The sequence below is a fragment of the Canis aureus genome, chromosome 26 (assembly GCF_053574225.1).
Source record: "Canis aureus isolate CA01 chromosome 26, VMU_Caureus_v.1.0, whole genome shotgun sequence".
In the NCBI taxonomy this organism is placed as follows: domain Eukaryota; kingdom Metazoa; phylum Chordata; class Mammalia; order Carnivora; family Canidae; genus Canis; species Canis aureus.
In genome coordinates, this window is record NC_135636.1 from 20,033,062 (window position 1) to 20,060,280 (window position 27,219).

Below are 27,219 nucleotides of genomic sequence, written 5' to 3' on the forward strand. Positions count from 1 at the left end.
ACTGTATAAAGAACTTACACAGCTCAACATCAAAAAAACCCAATTCAATTAAAAAATGGGAAGAGGGGGTGCCAGGGTGGCTCAGTCAGTTAAGTGTCTGCCTTCAGCTCAGGTCATGATCCCGGAGTCCCAAAAGCAAGCCTCACATCAGGCTTCCCACTCAGTGGGGAGTCGGCTTCTCCCTCTGCCTCTCTCCCTGCTCATGCTCTCTCTCACCTTATCTCTCCCTCTGTCTCTCAAATAAATAAATAAATAAATACATATATACAGAAGTACATAAATAAAATCTTTGAAAAAAATTAAAAAATAGAAAATGGGCAGAGGACATAAATAGACATTTCTCCACAGAAGACATACAGATGGCAAACAGACACAAAAAAGATGCTCAACATCACTCATCAGGGATATGCAAATCAAAGCTACAATGAGGCATCACTTCACACTTGTCAAATGGTAAAATGAAAAACATGAGAAACAACAAGTGTTGGTAAGGATGTGGAGAAAAAGGAACCTTCATGTACTGTTGGTGGGAATGCAAACTGGTGCAGTCCTTGTGGAAAATAGAGAGGTTCCTCAAAAAGTTAAAAATAGAAACTACCATGTGATTCAGTAATTGCACTACTGGGGATTTATTCCAAGAATACAAAAACACTAATTCAAAAAGATATATGCACTATTGTTTATTGCAGCATTGTTTACATTGCCAAATTATGGAAGTAGCTCAAGTGTTGATTGATAGATGAATGGATACAGAAGATGTGGTATATAGACACAACAGAATATTATTCAGCTGTAAAAAAGACCAAGTTCTTGCCATTTGCCATGACATCGGTGGAGCTAGAGAGTATAATGCTAAGTGAAATAAGTCAATCAGAGAAAGACAAATGCCATGTGACTTCACTGATATGTGGAATTTAAGGGGAAAAAATGAAGAAAAAAGAGGCAAACCAAATAATCAGATTGTTAAGTACAGAGAACAAACTGATGATTACCAGAAAGGGAGGTGGGTAGAGGGATCAGTGAAATAGTTCAAAAGGATTAAGAGTACATTTATCATGAAGAGCACTGAGTAATGTATAGAATTGTCGAATCACTATATTGTACAACTAAAGCTAATAGAACACTGTATGTTAACCATACTGGAATTAAAATAAAAAATAGATAATAAACTTAGGGAAAAATCAGTGAATTCCTTGGACACGTAGTATATACAGAATAAATCCCTGAGGCAAGATAAAGAATAGTCTCATAAAAAAGCAATGTTGCTCCTTGACATACAGCTTTGTGACCAAAGTATTAAAGAAATTTGTGAATCTGAGCCCCTTGATAATATATTATCTGAGATGTATTGTCTTGTTCAAAGAGTAAAATAAGAGTATTTCCTAGAAAGTCAGAGTAAAGTCAGGTAAAATCTTGGGTAGAGATTAAATATGTCTCTGGAAGACTGACAATATCTCAGGAGGTTTACAGCAATCGCATTCAAGGTGGAACCAATGGGTTTTTGCCCAAAGGTCTCTGAGGGATTCCTCTTGTGTTTTTCTTTATACAGTTTGATTAGGGGAGGACAGAGCATCTGGTTCATAGGATGATGTAAATCCCAATGATTTTCCAATGAATGAATGGTTTGTTCACAGTTCATTTCCCCCAAAATCCATTTCAATGTGAATAGACAAGTTACCTTGAAAATGCCCCTTCAGGCTCTAGTTCCTTCTGTAGCTACCAATTATGACTCCCAATTCCTTATCCTTGAGGAATGACTAAAGCATGAACATGGTTTAATTGGCGTAAATATTATATTATGAATAATTATAATATAATGTAAACATTAATATTTATACCTATATAAAGTATTGATAAAATTATTTTCTCTTCAGAAAATATCACACAAAAATTTAAAAATATTTAAAAATATTATATCTCTAGTTCAGCTGGTGATATCCTAAGCATTATTTATGTTCAGTTTGGAATCAGAAATGTCATTAGCTATTAAAACTGCAATAGCAATAATTCATTTTTTAATTCAGGAAACCTATTCATTATTACTCCTATAGTTTACCTATGACTACTAATCATACATAAGTATTACCAATGATGCAACAGCAGTATGATATGCGATTTCAAATTTAATTTTTTCCTCTCTCAGATAAGGACCTTGATATTACAAACCCACTGCCTTTTGTCTGTTGTTCTTGTAATCACATTCTCTGTCCTGATTTCTAGCATATAGTGAGCCTTTTTAAAGCTGGTGTACAGGCAAAGCCTCATCTCTGAAAATGTGTGGGGTATGCCTGTCTCATCAAATGCACACCTCAAATCTGTTATTTTGTCCTCTTTATGTTATCCCCTAATTCTAAAATGTTGTTTCCAAAAAAATTTACATCTTTTATAGAATGCCTAACCTCAAATACAGCATTTTGGTAATTTAAGTATATATATCAGACGAGTTTTTTCAAAAGATCTTTTTTCCCCTCAATGAGCCAGAATAATTATAATGAGATAAAATCAGGGAAGGCTGACAAGTCATTTGAAAGAGAAAAAGGTAAATAAAAAAGGAAATATATGCTGGTTCTTAGAGCGCTCACTTACATAAAAATGAAGGCTTCTGTGTAGTCCTGGAAATAAGAAAAATGTTTTATGGCCTTGGTTTTGTTGTGTCCTCTCCTTGGTCCTGATCACGTATGTGAGTAACTTCCCAAAGTCCGTTTTTTTTTTTTTTTTTTTCAAATTCATACGGGGTCACTTTTTGACTAGTCCTCATTCCCATAAAAGATTGTCCCAATATGTATATTTTACAAATATACTCATTAAATTTGTAAGACTTTCTGAGACTCTCTGAGTTTCTTTAACTGCACACAAACAAAAAAATTATGTTAGCATTGTGATATATAGAAGTGGCCATCAAACCAAAAAGAAAATAGTTTTCTTGTTAAATCTACTTCCCTACATGAGTGACCTGCCATTTTGGATACATTATCATGCATTTTTTGGAGGAGAATACTCCATGCTTAGCATCACTACCATCATGAATTTGAGGGAAAAGAACAAGACACATAAGGATGGCATATTACAATATAAGGTAATTTCTGTCATCCTAAAGATAATTTTCTTCAATGATCTGTTTTTAAGGCATCTTGTACACTTCCTATTATTATACAACCCCTTATGTCCTTGCTCTCAGCTTCTCCTTGGGAATCCACACATTTATTCCTATAGTAGTTGTGTATTATCTGATGGGACAAGGTGTATTAACCTGTCATAGGAACATGAAGAGAACATTTGTGTGAGAGCTGACATTTAAGCCCAAGATGTTTTATTTTATTTTAGAGATTATAGTCTAGACACCATAAAATGATTAGCAGAGACCCCTGCTTTGAAAATATATTCCTGGAATTTCTATGGAAGGAACAAGATTGTCTGTGGAAAGCCTTCAGGCATGAATAAGGTTGGTAAGTCATGAATTCTATATTAGTGTTTGAAGGTTAGTGTGTGTAACAGTATGCTTCATAGTTAAAGATATGCCATCAGACATCTAAGTCCTAGTACCAATGAAGTGGGAGATAAGCTCATTCTGTTATTTATGTTTCTTAAATTCTGTCCTCATGACCTGTGCTTCTGTAATTGGGAGTGACTGCTACTTGTAAGGGTCATTAGACCCGATGCTTTTTTCTTCCTTTCAATATGAAGCTGACATTCCAGCTGACCTATTCAACCTATGACACTCAGTGCTGAGTTTGGTCTCTTATGGTCTACAATAATTGTGATCATTTGCACACACTTTTTACAAACCATGAACTATTTTAAACACCTAGTGGATACTTCTAGGATCCTGACAACATCCATAGGAAGTAATATTACATGCATCCATATTTGAGGAATCTGAAGTACAGAGGCCCAAGTCAAGACATTAACAACCACCTCTTTTCCAACCATCAACATACCCTATCATGGATTTAAAACAAAAATAGATAAATCTTTGATATGACTAGCTTTTGTAATACTGGATCATGAAAAATTTCTCTAAGGACCTGGGCAATACTAACATTTCATCCTAGGAAAAGAAAAGTGAGTCACACACACACAAATCCACATATAGGATGTGGGCCAGAAGAGAGAACTGAGGTAGGAACCCTTGGAGAAGCAAATCTCAGCAACAGTGGGTGAAGGGTGTAGGTAGTGCAAATGTAACTGGAGAAACCAGTTCAGTTGAGAGAGAAGAAATCCCTACCAAAGACACTGAATGACAGTACTTGCCTGTCCTACTTCAATGAACAAATCCTTTGAAAACAAGGATTGTGTCATTATTTCAATGTCTTACTGTCCCTCCTTGGTACTTCATAACTCCAAAGACTTTGTATTTATGAATCAAATTAACTATACACACATGTGCACACACACAAGAATGCTTTGTAAGTTATATAGTACCATTCTAAAAGTTTCTTGTGATCACAGTAATTAGGCTGTAGGTAGTTTTAGAGTTTAAGATTTATAATAAACTGAAGGCAAAGATTAGTAGAGAACAAATGGCTGACAACATTTTGATATTATAGCAGAGTCCTTCCAAGCTAACAGTCTCCATCCATGGTAAATCCTTTGCTTTATGCAGAACGTATGGATACAAAGATAAGGAAGATCCAAAGAAAAGAAATATGTATTTCTATGCAGATGCCAATTTCTTGACAGCCTCTGAGAGAATAAGCAGGTGAGACCCCATATTTCTTAGCTCAGGCTGCTACAACAAAAATTTATTCTCATGGTTCTGGAGACTGAAAGTTCAGATCAGGGTGCCAGCACGGTCAGGTACTGGCAAGTGCCCTCCTACAGTATGAAGACTGCCAACTTCTTATTGTATCTCCCAGTGCTGGAAAGAGGATAAGAGAGCTCTCTAGGGTTCATTTTATAATGACACTCATCCCATTTATGGGAATTCTAACTTCATGGCATAATTATTTCCCAAAGGCCCTACCTCCTAAAACCATCACTTTGGGGTTGAGGATGTCAATCTATGAGTTTGGGAGGGACATAAACTTTTCAGTTCGTAACACCATAGAAGATTTTCATGGCTTTTGGTCATGGCTTTTGGTCATGCTTCTCTTCCCAAATTATCCTCTTCCCTTTGGCTTTCCATATCTTTTATTAAAAGCACTTGAAAACTGTTCTACTTTCTGGGCTTGCAGAATTAATCTTTGCAGTCTTCAATGCCAGATGTGGATAGGTTTCTGAGTAGAGGAATGAAAGCCTTTTCAAAAATATTTTGTGAATTCCACAAATATTCATCCTTTGAACCACAGTCAATGGTATTCCATACTGCGAAGCACCAGGTCTGTATCTTGGGATAGCCTCACTGATAATCAGCATCCAGAAAGCTACAACTTGAGTGAAAATGCCTAAGTTTTTCAGGACACTATCATGTTAAATGATCTACATAGCCAGGAAGAAATTATATTCTAATTAAAATTATGGGGGAAAGTATTACTTACATTTTCCCATGGTTTCTCTTTCCCCTAAGGATTTTCTGTTTCTTTATTTTGTTTTAATGGTTAGCACTAAAGAACCATTTAGAACATTTTTCAGCCCAGATAAGTGATTCAAGTCATTGAGTGCAGAGGGTCTTATCAACAAAATTACCATTTTTGTCCTTGTCCCACACATCAACATGGTTTTGCTCTCTCTCCATTTATGCAAATTTCTTTTATAATACTAAAGTTAAGTTTTAAATATTTCTTTTTTTGAACTATTTTTAGACTTACTCCAGACACTCTGGAATTTTGTTGTTGTTGTTGTTGTTTTTAAAGATTTTATTTATTTATTTGAGAGAGAGAATGAGTGAGTGAGAGAGAGAGAGAGAGAGAGAAGGCACTGAGGAGAGTGAGGGACAGAGGAAGAAGCAGACTCCCCTCTGAGCAGGGAGCCCAATGTGGGACTCCATCCCAAGATGCTGGGATCATGACCTGAGCCAAAGGCAGACACTTAACCAACTGAGCCACCTAGTTGCCTCTTTGTCATTTTGAATCGGATTTTTTTTTTCCATTATAATTTCTAGTTGGTTGTTGCTGGTGTAGATCTTTGTAGTACAGACCTTGCAGTTAGGGGTATGCAGCATTAGCAATGCCTGGGAAATTGTCAGAAGTCTGGCAACACTCCAGAACTAGTCAATCAGACTTCCTCTTTCCACAACCCCTCAGCTGATTTACCTGGACATAAAAGCCTGTTTAAGATTCTCTACCTCTCTCTATCCCTCCCCATCCCCTTCTAAAAAAAAAGAGAGAGGTTTTTAGATTTTGATTGATAATTCCAAATTTTCTTAGTAAACTAAACCTTGATTTTTATTATTATTTTTTGGTATGTCAGCTAAGTTGGCCATATGACATTATTGGTTATTCCATTTAATGGAAAAGTAAGAATAACGATGCTCACTTTCCCCATGCTTTGATTGATGTAATCTAGACAGACTTATACTCTTTTGTCCAGATATTTCTGGGATTTACTTATTGATAACTTATTTTTGTAAATTCTTATTCTCAGTACAACTTATAAATCAGTACTGTTCATCCTCATTTTCCAATTCTTGTTTGGGACAAAAAAGCTTTGGATCTCTTATAGGTTTTGACTCTGGTATTAGAAATACTATGGGTCATTTGTTATGATATTAGAACAACTAATTTTTAAAATTAGAATAGTTATTCTTATAATAATGTCATTAACTTCTTAGCTTAAGGATATACTTTCTTCACCTTTTTAAGATGGGTGCAATTGAGGGGCTCCTGGCTGGCTCAGTTAGAAAAGCATGTGATTTTTGATCTTGGGTCATGAGTTTGAGCCCCTTGCTGTGTGGAAAGATTACTAAAAAAATAAATAAACTTTAAGAAAAAAGAAGGGTGCAATTGAAATTGCCTGGAAGTTATTTCTAACATCAAGTATGACCAAGAACCTAATTATAAATAACAATAGCAGGGAATGGCTACTAACTACTATTCTAGAAGAATGTTTCTGCTTCTTGATCTTAAATATGCATACAGATCACCTAAGGATCTTGTTAAAATAGGGATTCTGATTTTCTTTGTCTATATTACAGCCTGAGGTTTTGTGTTTCCACAAACTCCCAGGCTCCCAGGTTATTACCAATACTGCTAGTCCACAGACCACACTTTGAAAGTAAGGCTGAAGAGCAGTGGTTCTGGAAGTGGGGTCCTTAGAGGCAACGTGCATTTTAATAAGTGCTGGTATGATTTTGATGTGCCCTAAATTTGAAAACCTTTACTCGAGACAATAGAACTATTTATGTCCTCAAGACCCCAGTGCAAATGTTCACACTTTATTAAAGGTGAAAAAAAGCAAAGACATTATCAAATGTCCAAGAATGAATGTCCTGAAATAGTTGTTCTTCAGGGCAAGGAAGAAAGTTTTGTTCACTGAAGTGCATCTCCCTGAAGGGACTTTAATGCCATCTCTGAGGAGAATGTTACTTCACCTTTCCTTATGGTATATTTAGATAGATACTGTGACTGCCTTACTGTAGCACGACATGTGCCACTGTGAGCATAGGATCCTTAATGCTTACAGTTCAATTGCTTTGGAGCACATGATTAAGATTTCACAAGGTACACACTGGGTGTTAGAAGGTATATCTTAATGGAAGATGAGAAAAAGTACAATTATGACATTTATATATAATATTATAAATTCTATGTAACACATTATAAGTATATTATAAAATACAATATATAAAGGGCCTGGTGCATTATTTTTGCTTTTTTATGAACAATCGCTAAGGCTTTCTTTTTTCCTCAAAAGCTTTGGTGGAAAATTGCAATATTGGCAAAGTTTCTGAAAAAATATTTTGGAGGCAGTTTACTTTAGACTACTATCCAAAAACAACAGAGAAATAGGTTTGTGCAGGGACTGAATACAGGTAGCTACCTCAATTAACCCATTGTCTCATCTCCATGGCAGCTGAAAAAGGAGAGGGCAACTCAAGAAAGGGGTCCAGTTCACTCTTGCATATTCATTTTAATAAAGTTCACAGAAAGGTGAGAAGCCTTCGAATTACCAGTAGGGCTGGGGAAGAGGGAAAAAGATGCAAATGAGATCAAAACTTGTACTCAGGAACCCCAAGTTCACAGTCTTTAGAAATTTGGGATATTGAGGAGTATTTTCAGATGAGCAACAGCTGTAGATTGGTCCAAGGTCACCAGAGGCAGTAGACAACCTCTTATGGACGATTTGTTCAGTTTCTTTGAAATATCCAAGCTCATCAGATAATGGCACAGATGTGGGCACAAATGGATCCATCTCCAGTTTTATAATTGCTTTAATCATAGAATATTCTTCTTTCAACCATTAGCGGCAGTCAGTCAAAGCAGTTTTCAACCAGACCTCTTCATCTTACCTATACTTTTCCAGGTAACCTAAGATAAAGTAGATGGGCCACAGGTCCAGAAAAATCATGGAGGTTTTTCATTTTTGAGCCATAGAAGTGAGTCAACTTCCTCTTTGCTTCTACTCGAAATAGTCTTTCTCTTCTTCTATTAAGATCCATCCTCCTGCATCCAGTATGTATTTTGTGGAATCTTAACTATGTCCTCCAAAACAATTTAATTTATGGAAGTAAGGATCCTATCTTCAGAATGAAACATGTCATGCTACAATAAAGTAGTCCCTATCTTAAGACTAGAGAAGTAAATCAACCAAATGGCAAAAATTCTGATTCAGAGCTGAGATGATCTTTGTGACAGGCTTCATTTTCCAAAGATCACAGAAAAACATTTTCCATCTCACACACTCTTACAATGGGACTTTTACCCTCTTCCCATTGAAAAGTGAGATTCTATGTGTCTTCCCCTTAAATGTGGCTTATGACTTTGACCAAAGTGAAGCAACGTGACTTTCAATGCTAGTTCATTAGAAGTAAAACAGCTTCTGCCTGGTTCTTTTAGGTACCTATTCTTGGAACACAGCCACCATTTTGTGAGACAGCCCAAGTATCTACATGAAGGGCACCTGTGTACATGCTTCAGGCCAATAATCCTGCCAAGAGCTCACCAGATCAGCCACCAGAAAGATGAATAAGTAAGTCTTTAGTTGATTCAAGCACCCAGTGATCAAGTCATCCCAGTCTTTGAAATTCCAAATTGGGGTCCCAGATATCACAGAGCAGAAACACAACACCTCCTTGTGCTCTTTCCAAATTCCTGACTCACAGAATCAATGAGCATAATGATATGATTATCGTTTTATTGGGTGGTCTGTCATGCAGCCATAATAGTTGGAAGGTCCTTTTCTGTGAAAGACACACATACACATACAAAACATGTTTATGGGGAAGTGGTTGACATTTACCATGTTAAGAAAGTTTTGTTTCTCTTCATAGTATTTCTCAAACTTCCACAGAAGAAAGATATTTCAAAAATTATACAGTTGCCCCATTCCTTTGACTTATTGTTAGTTGCACAGTCTGCAACTAGATAATTCAGATAATGTGGTGACTGTAGTCAGTGGCCCCAAAAGGCTGTGTAACAACCATAAATCTTAGAATTTATCTCACCTTCAACATGGTTTCACCCTCAGTCATACTGATGAAAATGCACCTAGTGCATTTTCCACAATACATTCCACATCGAGATATTCCAGATTCCTTGCAGGACCAGGCTTTCTCTTTGAAAGAAGGTTGCATGGCATGACATGGGCCTTGATGAAGGGGTGGGCTAAGCTCTGACATAGTACAGCTTCCTCATGGCCTGTTTTCCTTCCCAATCTTTATCCAGGGCGATGACTGCCAAATAGGCCATCAGGATTTGTTCAATGCCTGATGTTCACATGTTATATCCAGACTCAAGTTTGTCATGTGATTGGAAGGAGATGTTATGAAACATAGACTTTGTGTTTACATTTATCTCCATATGGACTAGCATAGAGATTTCTTTGGCATAACTTGTTCTTTCACATCTGTGGAGCAGCAATGAGCTGACTGTCTCTTCCCTGCAGATCGAGACTGGTGAACATGTTTGGATAAAAATCAAAGGACTATTTTGGATACCTTAGACTTGAAAAGTATTTAGAGGCATCCTCTCTGTGCTAATACAATCATCGAAGGAGATGATGCAGTAGGATACAGAGGAGTTTAGAAATGTGTTTGTAGGAAACAACAGCAATGTTTTTTTTTGTTATTTTTTTTTTTGTTTTGTTTTTTTGTTTTTTTTAAAGTAATCGCTGTGAAATACCCTCCACTCACAGAACATTTGGGTGGTTCTGGCTAATGTCAGAGAGGGGTGGGTCTCATAAAAACACCAAGAGAGATTATAAGAAAAAACATGCATGAGGAAGAGAAAAATTTAAGTATTTATAAATAAGATAAAGAATCATAATATCTAAAATGTGAAAGGAATCTTAGAGTATAGTGGAAGAGAATTTGGCACCACATAGGTGTCGATATCTCTTTTCATTAAGAGCCCCCATCCTTTGCTTTTGTATTCCCAAATAATTTAACTCTTAAAAACAGTAGGAACCCAAGAGTTTGTTTACTTGGGATTCAGCAAAATTTCAGAACAGGGCCAAGTATTTTTGCTAAAGGAACCATAGGTTAGTAGTTGCCAATTTTAATGGGCCCTCACCCCCAGGGACCCGGAGAATATCGTCACTGGTCAGATGATGTAAATTCTTATTTGACTGAGTATGAGATGATCTGTATGCATCGGCTGCACTTCCACATGGGCTTTCCAGAGCTAGCCAGAAGAAAGACTTCCATCTGGAAGCTTGTTTATCAAATCTTCTTGATGCCTCTTGGTCATTTCCTTATCTCCTTAGTCACTGGTTCTCAGGTCCACAACTAGCAGCATTGGCTTCAGCTGGGAATTAGTTAGAAATGTAAACTTTTGAACCTCATCCCAGACTTACCTCGGAAACTGTAGGAATGGACTCACGCTGTATTTTAGCAAGTCATCCAAGCAATTCCAGTACATGTTAAAGCCCCACTATCTCAAGGTCATATATGACTTTCTGTCAGCCCAGGTAGCTCATGGATTGGGTTTGGGGAAAAGGCTAGGAACAGGTCCTCTTCTCCGTATCTTCCATACTCTGTTCCTGCCAGGGCCCAGTCTCTGGAAGTTTAGGAGCCCAGGCTGGAAGTGAAAACAACTGAGTCTTCCTTTTTATTCTATTTTTCTTTTTAACAATCCTAATTTTCCTTGAGATAGTGTGGTTTCATCTAAGAAGGGAAGGTCAGTAAAAAGGAAGAACAGAAGAGAAAAAAAAAATTAGGTAGGATCTCACCCTGTGATGAGATGGTATTAGATTAATCATATAGTCAATCTAATTTAACATCTTTTTTTTTAGCAGATATGTCAGATATAGGGAAAATATACTTTTACATAAATAAGAATTAATAAAGTAAATTTTGCTATGCTTTGTGCCTAGTCCATATAAGTGATATTACTATTTGATGATATTAGAGATTCTTCATTTTTACTAAAAGTTATATTCTTGATCTATAAATGTTAAATCATTTGTCCTAATGCTTCTATTCCTCTAGACTATAAGAATTGACTCTCAGGATGGTTAGCCTGAAGTACTGAAATTTTTCAGAGCATTAAAATTATTTCACTGTTTTTCTAGTATAGTAAGCTTCAGCCATAAAAATACAATAATCAGGACTTGTATTTATAGTTTAACTTGAGTTGCCACCTCCTGTTAGAGATAGGTCAATGCTTCTTCCAAAGTCATATTCACACACAATACTCTTGGTTCAAACATTTATGTCTATCATATAGGAAAGGAAAGTTGTATATGTGTATGTGGTGTGCTGTGGTGTGTGTGTTTGTGTGTATGTTCAGTCTCTTTTTCTCTACCATGTTTATCTTTCCCTTCTTCCTTTAAACATGTTAATATTGCTTCTACCCTACTAAAATAATAAAATCCAATCCTCTCCCAAACCCCGTTCTGAGACTTCTACTCTATCTCTGTATCTTCCCTGGAAAATATTAATGTGAGTTATATTGTATCCAAGAAAAGCCTATTGTATGGAATTAGCTTATTATAAATATTTTGGTTCTAAATAATATTCCATTAACTAAGGTTGCAAGTTTAAAAGCCACATTATTTTTATAATGTGAAGTTCACCTTTCCAAACTTATTTCTTATACATAAAGCCATTTTTTATGACAACTCCAATCACCTGCACTATTAATAAATATTCAATTAACTAAAGTTTATCACTTTAAATATTAATAATGATTAGCCTCGCTTAATTAAATGCCTTTAAACATTTTAAACTACATTCAATCCTCAATTAAACATATTTAATTAATTAAGTCCTCCTAATGCATGTCAGGACGAACTTACCTCCCTAAAGCAAAATGCCTCTACGTTCTGAAGTAACTATTTGAAATCTGTAAATACAAACTTATAAATATGGTGAATTGTTTTTTTTAAAGCATTCTGTTATTGTTTATAAATAATTAAATTTTATTACACCTTTGAATTTAAAATCAGAGTTCTAAATCAACTATTCATTTCCAACTGAAATCATAAAGTAAATCTGCTCTAATCTGCCAGATTCTCTTAAAATTGCAAACCCCTTCATGACACATAGAATGTTTGTAAATTTAACAAGAAAAGTCTTAATATGAGGATTTGATTAATTTCACAGTCTCATAATTTAGTTTTAAATATTCCAAGTGATTGTAAAGTGATGTGCTCAAATAATTTTCCATCTCAAAAGTTACAGAGTAATATATTGGGATGATAAGATAGTATCCAGTTGATAAGAGACCCCAGACCAGGATACAGGACCCAGGAATTGCCCACTTTCAGGATGAATCAGTGGGCATCATGAGTAAACATACTGTTTCCTTTCTTCTGGTCTATTTCCTTTTGCTACCATGAACATAGGCTCTAACATCCATGTGTACCCACTGGGATTGTATCTGCCTCTTTCATGACTTGGATATCTTTATTTGTATACCCTAATTCAATATTTTATCTTACTGCTAATTACCTTTGCAATCCAATCATTTGATTGCATTCAACTGCCCTCTCTTTTCTTTTAATGTGAACAACAAATGCTGACAAAATGCTTATTGTATGGATGTGGGTCTTGAATTTTTTTTTTTAAAACAAAGGCCACTGTATATTACCTCTTGTATGGCACAGATCTCATCAGTTAATCCTTCATATTTATCACAGGAGGATGTTAAAATCCTCCTGACAGTCATGGGTGTTCTCATGTACTTGAAACTGCCTATTTCCACAGCTTCTTTTGCCCCATTCCCACATGGGCACCCTGTGCTCCAGGGATGCCACACTGGTTACTGCTTTCCAGGAGAAATTCTCTCACCCTTGATTGCTCTATGTGTTGTTTGTGCTTCCTAGAAAATTTTCTCTCCAACTCCCTGCCTAGTAACCTCCTTTTGTTTCAGTAATCAGCATGAATTTCTATCACTTCCTTGGTGTCATTCTAGCTCCTCTCCTCCCCACCCCCTATACTCCATATTTGTCCCCCATAGAATTAAAGTGTTTCTTCTTTGTGCTTTTACAGAAATCTATAAATACTTGTAGTTTAGCATTTACCCATGCTTGGCGCTATGGGCTTTTTTTTTTTTTAATTTTATTTATTTATTCATGATAGTCACACAAAGAGAGAGAAAGAGGCAGAGACACAGGCAGAGGGAGAAGCAGGCTCCATGCAGGGAGCCCAACGTGAGACTTGATCCCGGGTCTACCAGGATAGCACCCTGGGCCAAAGGCAGGCGTCAAACCGCTGTGCCACACAGGGATCCCGCTATGGGCTTCTAAATGTGTCCCCTCAAGACTCCTATGTTGAAATCTAACCTCTCAGTACGATGGTATTCCCTGCCATGAGAGAATACAAAGAAAAAATGACCATCTGCAAGCCAAGAAGGGGCCTTTCTCCAGATACTGATCTACCAGCGTCTTGATCTTGGACTTTGCATACCTCCAGAACTGTAGGAAATAAACTGTTTAAGCCACTCAGTCTATGGTAGCTTGTTACAGGAGCCCAAACTGACTAAGATACTGGGTAACTGAGTGTTACTTGTGTTAACGAGCAAGACAACAGGCCCCAAATAGAATCACTTTATACCAAACCCCACTCACCAAACTGAGACTCAATTACTTAATAATATTATTTTCAGTTTTCCCAGAATGGAATTTTCAGCCAGTTGATCAGGAATCACCTGATCAGCACTTTTGAGGTAATCAGTTTGACAGACCTGCCATCCCCTAAAGGGAAGTGACTTCAACATAACTGATCTGCTTTTTGCTAGTATAACTTCCTCCTCCTTGCTCCCTTCTGCCTATAAAAGTCTTTTATTTTGTACAGCTCCTTGAGGCTTCTCTCTGCTAGACTGGATGTTGTCAGATTCATTAATCACTGATTAAAGCCAATAAGATCTTTAAAATCTATTCAGTTGAACTTTGTTTTTTAACACTTGATTATTTCTCAACTGTACTCTGAATTGCCAGATGCCACGGATTGTGTGTTACTGAATTATTTTATCCCTAATGCCCAGAGTAGCGCCTGGTACATAACCATTCTGCTGCAGTTGTTTTTATGTTTGATTGTCTTTAGAAAATAATGCCAAGATTATGTGACCATGTCATACACATCAAATTTTCTTTAACCCTTCCTTGTATTTTATCCGGCAAAAATATGCATTCTCCACATGGGATAGTCCCTATCTGCTAATTCCATATCTCTTAGAAATACCCAATAAACCCAATAAAGCCAAGACCTACATTGATTGAGAAAAACTAAATATTGAAACTTCATTAGTCATCAGGAAAGAAAATTGAAACCACAGTGGGATGCCACTGCAAATCTACCACAATTGCTAAAATAAAAATAGAAAATAAAAAACACCAAATTTCGGCTAAAATGTAGAACAATCAGAACTTTCATACACAGCTGCTGGAAGTGTGGACTGGCACAGCTACATCTGAAAACTGTTTGGCTGTTACTAATACTGAACATATGCATGCCCTCCGACGGAGGCAGCAACAGGACTCTGAAGTGTGCACACAACGGAAACATACACACATGTTAGCAAAAGACATGTATTAGAATAGTTGCTATTCATAATAGCCAAAAGCTGAACAATGCCCAAATTCAACAACAATGGAATGGGTAACTAAATTATGAGAATTCAAGCAATGAAACGACAATAAATGATCAACAATTACATGCAACAATATGGATGGATTTCACAAACACGACATTGCTTGAAAGAAACCAGCCACAAAAAATGCATGCTGTATTTTTCCATTTATAAAAAGTACAAAAACTGGCAGAACTAATTTATGCTGCTACAAGTCAGGAAAGTAACTGAACCTGAGGCAAGCATAGTGCTGGAAAGAGTCCCCAGGCGGACTTCTGGGAGTACTGAGTGTTTTGTTTCTCAAGGCAGGTACTGACTCAGTTTGTAAAAAATCATCAAACTCATATACATTCTTTGTATACACTTCTTTGTATACACTTTGTATTGTATAAAAAATAGTATACTTATGGAGTGACGCACACATACAGACCCAGAGGCTGGTTTAATAGCATATGTGTCTATGATCCATAGTACTCTATACATTGAACAACACTTTTATTTTTTCAAGCTTAGTAATATAGAACCCACAGCAAGGACTTGATGGTTTGAAATATTGTATTTAATAAGAGCTACAACACATTGAGAGCTTCCCCTGTGTCAGGGGCACTTCGGGATCACACTTAGGTTAAGCTAAAGGATACAGAATCTTGAATGGCAGGCCTAGTTCCCACACCCAGATCTGATTTCTATAAAACCTTCTACAGATCACCTACACTCATTTATTAGAAAAACTATTTCCCACATTTATTAATCAAAGATATTTCATTTCTCATTAGCTGGAGAAGGCCAATATTGCCATAAGAATTTGATATAACTGCAATATCAATGAATAAAGCTTGTTCCTCTAGGCTTTGCAGGCTCACTACAGAAGACTGCATGATTTCCTATTCTCCCCTGACTACATTTAGAATAAATAGGTTTACATCTCACCCAGAGGCCCTATGAGCTCTAGGTCTTTCATTTCTCATTATCGTGGGCCTGGACAGAACGATTGGCCTTTCTGGTGTACTGGTGTGCTCCTGGCAAGGAAACAGGTATCAAACACACAATGGCTCTTCACTCATGCTTGGTGTGGCATAATCACTCCTGCCCACATTTCACTGGCCGAAACAAGTCATATTAACACACCTGCCTTCAGTAGGATGGGTAGTTTTAATCTCCCCATAGGGAAGGGCACCTCCAAATTACAGGCATCAAGGACACCTGGGTGGCTCAATGGTTGGGCACCTGCCTTTGGCTCAGGTCCTGATCCCAGGATCCGGGATCGAGTCCCACCTCTGGCTCCTTGTGAGGTGTCTGCTTCTCCCTCTGCCTGTGTCTCTGCCTCTGTGTGTGTGTGTCTCTCATGAATAGGTAAATAAATCTTTAAAAAAAAGAAGAAACAATACAGGTATCAACGTTGGCTGCCAGATAAGAGAGCATGATCCCCTTAAGGAAGGACAACAAATATTTAAGAATAATACGACAGGGGAGCCTGAGTGGCTCAGTTGGTTAAGCCTCCGACTCTTGATTTCACCTCAGGTCATAATCTCAGGGTCATGAGATCGAGTCCCAAGTCCAGCTATGTGCTCAGTGCGAGTCTCCTTGAGAGTGTGTGGTCTCCCATTCCTTCCTCTGCTCACTCACTCTCTCTTTCTCTCTAAATAAATAAATAAATAAATAAATAAATAAATAAATAAAATAATAGATAAATAAATGAAATATTTTTTAAAATAATGCAATAGGCTACTGCAAGCATTTTATTTATTTATTTTAAAAGATTTTATTTATTTATGAGAGACACAGAGAGGTGGGGGGCAGAGACACATACAGAGGGCTCCATGCAGGGAGTCCAACACGGGACTTGATCCCAGGTCTCCAGGATCAGGCCCTGGGCTAAAGACAGTGTTAAACCATGGAGCCACCTGAGCTGCCCTACTGTAAGCCTTTTAAGTGCTACTTACTATCTTCCACTATGTGAATAAAATAATTTACTTATCTATTACTCAATGGAGAAATAGTTATACTATTTCAGAGTTTATTATTGTTACAAATGATGTTTACAAATGTTTCTTTAGAGGCATTTGCAAGAGTTTCTCTAAGATGGACACCTTGAAATGTGATTGCTAGGTAGTAGTTTCATAAGCATCTTCTACTTACTGGACGGTGCCAAAATTTCTTTAAAAAGTACAAATTTACTCTTTCCAGGAATGTATAGGAGTTTCAGATTCTCTACTGATTGTTACCTACATTGCAATATAATACTGCACATGCTGTTAGCAGGTTTCTTTGGAAATGTTAACTCTGAGTGATATTAACAGATATTTATACTTGTCCTTGACTTTTTCTGTATCATCGAAACATTTCATTATTAATTAATTTAATTAATACTTCATTAGAATATTTTTAAAACTAAAGGAAAATTAAGAGAAGGTCCATCATAGCAAGTTGATATGAAGAATCCCTGAATCCATTGTCATAAACTTTTAAAACAATATAGATACAGATAAAGAATTTATATAGAGTGATACAGAAGTTTTCTGAATGTTCACACATGTTCTTCTATTATTCCCTCCTCTAACCACTAAGGACTTCTACAAATATTTGATGAAAAAAATATTTTCAAAAAAAAATATGTTTTCTTTGCTGCTTGCCTTTGAAATATTACTGGATAGAGAAGATATGGTTAATGGCTCTCTGTCCCATGGTCCTCAGCCTGCTGGAGTTTCTTGAGGTGGTAAACAGTTCCTGCATGTACCAAGTTTTTGTTTTCCTTTAAGGTCTGTATCTTTCTGCCTGTGGGCTGCCTCTGGCTTCAGGAGCATGCCTGACGCACAGTGGAAGACTGAAAGTGCCAGTATATTGACTTGCCCAAGAGCCACTCTCAACAAACAAGGGGCAGGAGTTGCCCAGATTCCTGAACCTTTGCAGGGACTGTGTTCTATAGAGTCTCTGTCAAGGGGTCCTTAGTGGAATTGAGCTCTGTCGTTGTCCATGGTGGTAACCTACCCACAAATGCACCTTTGTCTCCTCCTTGTCCTTCTCTCTCTTTGCCTTGGTTTCTTGGGGTCACTCTCAAACAAGCTACTTGCATTTGAGTGCTGGTATCACTCTATCTTTGGGGTGGGGGATGGGGTAGGGTGGGGGGAAACCAACCTTTTTTTTTCTGGCATTGTGAATTGGACTAAAAAAAGATTAGTGGGAGAAAAACAAACATAAATTTATCAACATATGCATCACACAGACACATGGGAGTACTCAGTTATGAAGAGTTCAAAGGAGTGGTCAGAATGTGAGCTTATATAGCATCTTAGCTAAGAATGAGAAATTTGTAGAGAACCGACAAGATGAAGAAAGAAGAATTTTGAGATTTTAGGTTTGAAAATTTGTAGGAAGGTAAATACATGGGGAAACTAATGGAAGATAAATGTTGCTTTAGCAAGGTTTGTTATGTAGATTCCTCTGGTGTCATCTCTGGGCTAAGTGATTAACTGTAGTCCTTCCTGGTAGGGAGGAAAGAGAGGACATCATTTCAAATTTATGTCCTGCTTTTAGGCAAATGGGGGTAGGGTACAGAGCTATTCTTGTATCTGCTTCTTCTTCATTATCTTCAGCTCCAAATAATATGACAAAATAGCCTATCTGTTCTGCCTCCCTTCAAGGATTATTACCCCAATGAAGAAAGCAGAGAAACTTAAACTTTAGCCAAACAGATGCCTTCCTCCTGCCCCTACCATCAATCCAAGTCCCTGGGCTGTCCAGAATCATTCTGTCTTTTAACACTCAAATAAATTGGTCTTCACTCATTGAAGTGTCTCTGATGATTTCTGAGGGAGCAGGAGGGGAGTGTGCAACCTTGTGAGTCAATGTCCCCTATACCTCCGTTCTCTGTCACTTGCCCCACATATGCACCCAGGCCCTCTGGCTTCTATTATTTCTTCAGAAGAGAAAAAAAGGGGGATGTTATTATTGAGCAAGGAATACATATGTCAACATCTAGAATGGAAGCTGCTTTTAGTTGGGGGTCTCATGACCAATTAGTAACTTAATCACAGTGAAGGGTGTGGAGTTTATTCAATTTTCTGTATCTAGGGATTGACATAGTTTTACTGAGATGTCCTTTGCCATCATTTGATATCTATTTGTCAATAGAAAAATAATACTTTTTAGTTTGGCTTTTAATTTGAAGGTCACATTTTTTAAAAATTTATTTATTTATTTTTTTATTTTTGAAGGTCACACTTTAAAGAGCCAGCTAGAAATTGATGAAGAAATTTATGTTTTGTATGGGTTTCAATGCTCAGGATGTTCTTTGGGTGAAAAGGAAGAGTTATTCCTGAAGTCTTCATCTAAAGGGGAATTATTTAAAAATAATGAGAAAGACTGTACTTAAAATCATTCTTTGCAGAGTAGAATATTATAAGCATTATAAGAGGTTAAAGAATAGAGAAATTACTGTAGGTTTGAGAAGTTAGAGAGGAGTTGATGTAAAACACAGATCATTAATTCCACCTTTAAAAGAAGGTAGGATTTAAAAAAACAAAATAAAGATATGAATTTGAGGTTTAAATTAAAAGATTTTCAAGGAACTAATTTGAGAACTAAATGTGTCTTAGAAATAATAATTTTAAGGCAGTAATTTCAAACTTTATAACAAGTGTTGGTGATATAATATTTTCTGTATTACCTTGCCCAAGTGTTTATCAGAACCAAATTGGTTGAACAGAAAATATTAATCTTTTACACAAACTTTTGGGATGCACTATTTTGCTGGTAACCTAAGAATAGAAGTTTTCAGGCACTTACTACTTGGATAGGTCATCAAATGACTCTGTCGATTGGCATCTCTAGAATTTTGTCCTCAAAATGCCTCCACCTTAACTATTCTTCAATTTAAAAAAACTTCAAGCAATGATGTTTCTTTTATCCTTCTGTTATTGATCATGAAAGTTGCTAGTCACCTGGTTCTCTTGGTTCTTTGTAAAGTAAGGAACACAATGTGAAAAATAACTAAAAGACTAAATCAAAACCCTTTACTGGTTAGCTATAGGGTTAAACAATTTATAATATGCCTTTTAAAACTTAAGACCATCTTCATAAAGTGGACAGAGATATATAGTAACCACTGGTTTGGACCATCTACTTACTTTCTAGTATCTGAGTTTATGAATGGCTAGATTATTAGGGTACTGATATAATCATGTTAGAAAATCAACCTGATATCACTTTCAAAAGATGTGGCCTCTTAACATTTCTAACTTCCCTTAAAACTCTTTGATGGAACCCGCATCCTTGATTTTGTCTAAGTATTTATTCCCAAACACAGTATTTTTTCAGAAATGTTACCAATAATAGTTTATCCCATAGAAATCCTGTAGAGAAATTGGGTAGGATGAATGCCATCATTGGAGATGAATGGATCTGTGAAGGTTAACCCATGAAGATAGATAAACATCACAAGGTTTGAGTACTTCTCTCAATAGTATCCAAACCTCTCTGGTCTGGAAGTCGCATTGTGTCCCTACTCTCCTGCAAAGCTTATCCTTCTCAATCTTCATCAGCCATAAACAACAAGAAAACAGGCTCTCTTCACATATTTCGACAGTCCTGTTTCTGTCCCAGGCTGAAACCACCACATACCAAGGCATGCAATTAAATGAAAAAAAGTGCAACTGAACTTATCTTAATATTATTATTATTATTATTATTATTATTATTATTATTATTATATTTAGATTTGAAGTAATTTTCAGGCCAGTTAGAATTTGTAACTAAACTTATAAGGTCAAAGCCAATGAACTAAAAACTTTACTGTTGAGAAAGAAAGAGAGAGAGAGAAAGAGAGGACATACAACACAGCAAAACTTGGCTAAAAGGAAAGTGAAAGATATTACAATTCAGTTATTATCTTTTGGGTCAGAGGTAGTCAATTATTAGTTCTTCTAGAGCTTACAAATAAACTTGACCAAAATTATCTTTGGCTTCTTACCTGTGGTTCACGGCAGAGCATATTTATGTCCCCTGCATATGACTGAAGGGAAAAGTTGTGCATCTTGACTGTATCTTTGAGACCAGATACAATATGACATTAGGGAAGGGAGGGCATTTGTGGTTAAAATGTGCCCCCTTGATTCCTCATTTTTCAACCACTGAATCTAAAATAATTCTTGCATCTTCATTCTTTTCTCTCACTACAATGGAACAATATCTTCTAGAATCAAAGGCAAATCCTTGAACATTTGTTCTCCATTATATATTTTCCCTCATCTACTCATAAGATTTTGCTCTTTAAGTTATTTTTTACAAACTTATTTTTAAGTATAGTGTCAAGAAGAGATATTTATTTTCCTCAGGGTAAAGGCAATTTTCCAGTAAGTACATGGGCCTTTTTGATTGTTACTTTTGTCTCAGCATTCTTTTTGTATGTATATGGTCCAATAAACACTCTTTTCAATTATTGTCATTTTAAAAAATGTGTCCTTTATATTATAAGTCAGGTCTTATAATGTGCATGTTTATCAAAAATGTATGCAAAGATTTGAATGAAAATTGAAAATTTTACAATATAATTTTTCCCCATCTTCAGATGATATTTTTCATAAAACTGTGTAGATTTTTCTTATTAGTTGTAAATTTTTGCTTGAGTAATTACTAATAATTCAAGTTTTTCTATCCTTCACAAATGGACTTACTGTTTTCATTACATTTACTAATCACTTCTGCTTACCAGGAAAGCTATTAATTTTGTGTATGTTGTACTTATATCTGGCCACTGTATTGAATTGCTCATTCTAGTAATTTATAACTGATTCCCTTTGGGTAGGTATTATGTATTTGTAAATATTTTAAACTGACAAAAATTAATAGAAAAATAATAAAAATGTCTACTAATCAGCTTTGTAACATCTTCACATTGTATCCTTCTGTTTTACATTTTTTTAGGAGAAAATATTGTTGAAGCCTCATGCATATGAAAATTGAATTCCACCACTGTGTTATCCAATGTATTCATTATCAAGAAATTGGGAGCTAGCTACAATTTTTGTTCATTTTTATACAATTACAAAAATAGATATATGTGTATAATTGCTCATATATTATGACATTTTATACAAATGACAACATATCATGTATATTGTGCTATTTTTATTGAAATATATTTTATGGCACATATCCATGTGATTCATTAATCTATTGTCTCTTCATGTTGAAGTTACTTAAATGTACCAAAATGTATTCATTCAATTTCTTGAGGGACCAACACTTTAGTACTACACACAGAGCAAGTCTCCTTATATCTCTTTGGCAACTTTTGCAATTCCTTTCTATTCCTTCTTGAGTACTTCTTGGTAACATTCTTCATAAAAATCAGTAGCTAGGCTTTCAAAATTTTAGTTTAGAACTATGTATACTATTGTGTTGTAAAAATGTGAACTTAATTTGTATATCAAGTTATATCATTTTAATCTACTTAGTAACTTTCACTTTGAACTCTCTTACAATCACAGTTACCTTCTTTTGTAACTTTCATATCCTCCTCCACACATTCATTTTTGAGATATGTCTCTTGTAAACAGCATATTGATAAATTTAGATGTTTTACTTGCTAGTTTGTGTGCAGGTATGCTTTGCTTAGTTCGGAGCTCTGTCTCTGCTAGGTAAACCCAAACATTCATGGTCATTAATGACATATCTTAGACTTTTTATTCATTAGGTATTACATGAGACTACTAAGAACAAATGTCAAAAAATTGGCTCAAATGTTTTGGGTTTTTATTTTTTCTCACATAACAAGAACTATTGAGGTAGAAGAGTTTTAGGTAAAATCTCACTCTTTCCCCATGTATTCTGTTTTGGTTTTGATAAAACCCTCATAATCTCAAGATTTAACTAGAGATACATTTCTTTAGCTCTTGGCAATTGTTTCCTATTGAAACTAGTAATTTTCTCTGCTCTCTAGATGTTGGAAGATGTTGTTCTTGATGCCTGTTAACTCTATTTCATGAATTCTATTTTTAAAACTTCATATTTCATTCTTTAAGAATCTCCCTCCTGACTAACTCCACTGTCATTTCTGCAACTCAGTCCACACATTCTGCTGTAATAATATATATAACTTCTAAGAATGCCAATGGCTTGTTTTTTTGTCATTGTGCATCTCTTCTTAATAAATCCAACAGCCTTTTAAATAACACTGAACACCAACTCATGGAGAAGTTACCTGAAGTTGATCCTTTTTAAAAACCCTATCTCTGTTTTATTCCAGTGTTTAGTGATTCTTGGTTTTATTCCAGTGTTTAGTGACTCTCAGATATATGATTAAATATCCACTTGACAACCAAAAATGAAATAGGTAGCAGGATTGTTTTCTCTCAATCCAGTGAGTATCCCTATTTGCATAGTCAGGTTCTAATTTTAGGAGGGCTCATGATGGACAGACAGGGCTTAACCAAGAATACAAGGTGCAGGAAGCTTCTTTGCTAGGTGTGAGTACTCCTGACCTCTTCCTGTGGCTATACATTAACTACTTTCTAACCCAACACCCATTCTGTCAGTCTTCTGTATCAGGTCCATTAAACTGAGAGGGGTATTAAGAGCTTTCTTCCTTCAGAAGAAACACTTCTGTAATTGATTCATACTCTGCTCAGCATTTCAGTCCCTAAATTCATGACAAAGGTATGCCTGAGGCTGATTATTATTCTTGTTTACAGGGGACTTTGTACTTTGTACTTGGGGGACAGTGCAGCCCCTAAACACCCTGAATTTAATTAAAAAAGAGACATCTCTTTCAAACTGAGTCTTTAATTCTCTTGATGATTACCCCAGGTTTCTCTGGCTCCTACAGAATTTTGGGGTTCCTCTAAGGCTGTGTTGGGAAGAGTTCTCCTCACTGCCTCAAAAACCTTTTGCTCCCTATAATTTGGGTTATGACCTTTTCCCATTGTGTTGTTCCCTTCATTCTCAAGCCATCCTCCATCTACTGGAAATTTCTTAAGAATTGCTAGTCTAATGAAGATATGCTTTTTCTTTCCCATGCCTATTGTTTACTTATTTCCCTTTTCATTTTTTTTTCTGTTATTTCAGTAGTATGGGGATGGAGTAAGGAAACACAATTTATCATCTTGTTCCAAACAAATTCCCTGTTATTGGAAATTCTTTCCTCTTGAATTCCTTTGATACTGAAGACTTTTGACACATCCCCTAATCCTCTTTCTTCAGGCACCTGCTATGTGGGTTTTACCAAGGTGCAGTTTATAGTTCTGTTCTACCCTCTTCAATAATATCATGCACTCTAGTGACTATTTGCTTGTGTGTGTGTTAGCTTACTACTTAAAGCTCTACAATGTATATATGTAGTTTAAATTATTTAATAATGATGTTTAACTTTTATCAGATACTTATTAGGTTCCAGGCATTTTGCTAATTATCTATGTTTAATTTTCTCTACTCTTCATGAACCATGAACTACCAAAATTCTTCTTTTCATAAATGGGGATATCAAAGCTGAGAGATTTTAAGTAAACAGCTCAGGGCATTTAGGCACATGGGTATCAGAGTCAGGATTACACCCAGGACTCAGATTCCAGAACCAGCACTTGTAAAAATTCTGTCATAATGCTGCTCCTGTGCACTTACAGTTAATTGCCCAAACAGTAGTTAAGACCTCATGTTCTCAAAAGTATTGAAAAATGAGAAGAAACACAAAAGACTCTTGGAGACTTCTGCATTGAACAGCCAAACGTTAAGTGGCAAAGCAAATTGAATGTGGAAAAAATTCCAGCAAGTCAGGGTGAAGAATAAATTGCAAATTGCAGTATGGAAATTTACCACAGTATCTAGTGGTGGGGATGGTTTTCTAATGATTTCATGAGGGAAAATCGGTACTTTGCCTTTTCTTTTGTTCATCCGAGTCAATTCCTGTTATCATGTCCTGATAAGCAAATGCCCTTTCTCTTTTAACATCAGAAATACACGTTGAGCTATATTTCCATCTTCATACTCTCCAGCCCTATAGGGCCTCTTACAAGTTCCTTGGCCAGTCAGAAGCTCTGACCCAACTTTTGTAGGCTGCCAACTTAGAAAGCCAATAATTCCCTGTCCTTCATCCTTTCTAAAATTAACCTAAAGTCAATTTTAATGTTCCTATGATATAACAAAGTCCCTATAGATTATTGTCTTAGTTGTCTCAGTCAAAACCAAATCAAACCAACATAATAAACTAAAAGCTCAAAACAACAGATGTGGTAGCATAACTATGTTTGAATCTTGTATCCTCACTTATGTTTCTCTGATTATGTTTTGCAGTAACTGTGTACCCCTGTTCTGTTTTCCTAATTATTAAAAATGAGAATTAATATACTTTAGATTCTGAAAAATTAGATTACATGATAACATGTGTAAGTCTTATACTAGAAACATAGTTTAATTCTAAATAGAGTGCTTTTCCTACAAGATAAATATGATAAGAAGTGTTTCATAAAGTATAACACACACACACTAGGATAGTGAAAAACAAATGAGCTCTGAGTACAAACAGATTCTGACCCAAATATATTGATAAAAGTAGTGTAGCCTGGATAAGTCTTCTGCTTTTAAAATCTAACTTTTTTACTGATAAATTCTTGTCATAAAAACCATGTCAAAATCTAGATGGAGAATAAAATTTGACAGACTGTACAGATTTTGATTTATATTTCATACCTGTTAAATCCTATACTTTCTCTTGTTAAAGCTTTTTGTATTATACCTACCCAACTGTCCAAAATCAAAAGCATACATTTGTATGTGTATGTATTTATATATACACACATGCTGCACACACACACACACACACACACACACCCTCCATGGAGAGTGCAAGGGAAGGAGAGAGGGAGGGAGGGTGGGAGGGAGATGAAGAGAGAGAGAGAGAGAGACAGAAATAATATTCTCCCTATATTGTGCTATGTATTCTGGGGAAACCAATAGCAAGTTTTGGTAAAGACATGGAGAAATGACAACTTTCATATTGTCTTCTTGTGGGCATGTAAATGGCTATAACTGTTTCGAAAGCTTATGGTAATTCCCAAAAAACACAACAAATATGTTTGTAGCCTATGATGCAGCAATTTATCTTTGAATTATATGCTGCAGAAAAACTCTTAAACATGTACCCAAGAAGGCACACTTAAAGGTAAGCATTGTATCATTATTTCAAAGATCAATGAATCGCTAAAAACCCAAATGCCACCTGTAAATCAGTGGGTGAATAAATTATGGTCTGTTTATATAATGGAAGACCATGGAGCAATTGAATATTGAGTCAATAAATAAGTAACACAATAATACATAAGAATGCTAACATATATTTAAATAAAAAAGTACATAAAATACCACTGTTTACAGACCACATGAAGGTAGTAAAGTATAAGACCCTAGATGGGATTGATATTCAGCAGTTTCAGTATAAAAGTAAATTCCAGAAAGAAATGAGAGTAAGGTGGCATCAACTCTATCTGCCACATTGTATTTATTTAAGAGAAGAGATGATGTGAAAGTAAGTCTGTCCAAATGTCAACATCATTTATTAAATATGAGTGGTAGGTATATGGTGTTGACAATACTGATCTCTGCATTTGTCTGTTTATTGGTATGGTCATAAAACACACAACGTATTAAAAAATAGCTATGAAAAACCTCCAATTGCCTTAAATTCTTTCTGGACAATAGGTATGTGGATGGGAGAGCATATGTTTGTATTTATTACACATGCAACATTATAGAAAGGATATGATATACATATGGACACATGGATATGCATACATATGCTATATATATATTATATGTGTGTATAATATATATAACACACTCTTCCTATATTCATACCGTATGTACAATGAATTGTGTCCTGCTCTTCCTTCTAACTGCAAATTACTTTGAATTCTTACAAAAGGCAATGTTACATTAATTTAGAAAAATATTTTGTTTTGCCCTTGACATTGCAAAGCCACTTAATTCTTTTAACAGATTTTATCGACAGATCCTTGCCATAACTTTTCTTATATATACTACACTTTTTTCTTCAGGCATTGGCCAAAGCAGATCTATGATTTTGTTCCACTCTGCTCTGCTTCATCATTTTCTGTAAAAACAG

General features: G+C 35.8%; 2 long non-coding RNA genes across 17 annotated transcripts in view; one reads left to right on the forward strand and one right to left on the reverse strand.

Moving 5' to 3' along the window:
* The window catches only part of LOC144297973 (uncharacterized), a 296,926-nt gene that overhangs the window by 18,542 nt on the left and 251,165 nt on the right, over nt 1-27,219 (forward strand). For 3 of the 14 annotated variants that reach the window (XR_013364934.1, XR_013364928.1, XR_013364929.1), the window contains exon 4: nt 3,325-3,442. The exons of 10 other annotated variants lie outside the window; for them this stretch is intronic. This is a non-coding gene — a long non-coding RNA (uncharacterized LOC144297973). Of the gene's footprint in view, nt 1-3,324; nt 3,447-27,219 lie in introns of all 14 variants that reach the window. One more of the 14 variants, XR_013364933.1, reaches the window with a different exon arrangement.
* LOC144297975 (uncharacterized) overlaps nt 1-27,219 on the reverse strand; it is a 207,614-nt gene that overhangs the window by 10,418 nt on the left and 169,977 nt on the right. The window lies entirely within an intron of this gene.